This window comes from Danio aesculapii, chromosome 23 (assembly GCF_903798145.1).
Source record: "Danio aesculapii chromosome 23, fDanAes4.1, whole genome shotgun sequence".
Classification (NCBI taxonomy): Eukaryota; Metazoa; Chordata; class Actinopteri; order Cypriniformes; family Danionidae; genus Danio; species Danio aesculapii.
In genome coordinates, this window is record NC_079457.1 from 45,131,074 (window position 1) to 45,132,370 (window position 1,297).

Sequence of the window (1,297 nt, forward strand, 5' to 3'; positions counted from 1 at the left end):
TATAGCAATGGTAGAATTGCAACAACAGATTCATTCAAGTACTTCATTATAGCATGGTTCAAAAATACTATAGTGTTTACTATAAATTACTATAGTATTTTATTAATATGGGTGCTCCTTTTAAAATATCCATGTTAAAGGGATAGTTTCATCCAAAACAAGATTTACTCACTATTTAATCTCCCTCAAGTGGTTAAAAACTTTCTTTTGAACACAAGAGAAGATATTTTGAAGAATGATGAAAACTATGAAAGAAACTTCCATAGTAGGGAACACAAATACCATGGAAGTCAATGGTTACAGGTTTCCAACCTTTTTCGAAATGTCTTCTTTTGTGTTCAACAGAATAAAAGGACTCCTAAAGGTAAAGGGAGATTTTTTTTCTTAATTTATTTGGTGAACCATTCCTTAAAATAGACTTAAAATGAAACGGAGAGCATCATTTATGAGGAAGATGTCCACCAGTATACGAGCTTGTTTTTAAATTGCACAACTAAACTGACCAAGAGCGTGTTTGTTTCCACATTTCATGAGCGAATACTCACACACAATGTTAGTAGCATCTACTGTAAGTCTCAGTGCATGCTTACTTACTGCCTATTTAATAAATATGAAGATCTGCACTTGTTGTTTTATCTATCCTAACACACAGAACCCGCTGTGTTTGTTTCTGGCAGAGAAAAGGGCAGCACCCTCAACTCCCGCAATGGCTATTCTCAAGTAGTTTAGCATAATTGTCATGAACTTGTTCAATAGCTTTTCTCATTCATGCTGTAAACATGCGACTTCACCTCTGAAGTCTGATTATAAGACACACCACATGACGGATCTGATCCAGAGCCACGTTACATTATAGACAGTGTCAAAGAAAGAAAAACTAACTAAATAAAAAATAACAAGGTCAAGAAACCGATTACTGAGGATATGTGGAATTCCCCCATTCATAAAATAAATTAAAATAAAAAGTAAAATTAAAAAGACGTTACATTATAGACAGTGAGAGACAAATTAAAGGTGAAAAGAGAGAAAAAAACTAGTGAATTCACCCAAAAAAAGAGAAAAGAAAACTATTTATAAAAATAAAATAGCAACATGAAGAAATGGAAAATCTCTGAGTATTGAGGAGCTGTGGAAATAAAAAATAATAATAAAAAAATGTATAAATAAAAACTAAATTTAAAGTAAAATGTTAAATTTAAAGTGAAATTTAAAAGACTTTTATAGACAAAATATTGTCTATTATAGACAATTTGGAAGAAAGAAAAACTAAGAGAGAGTACAAAATGAGGTGAATTCA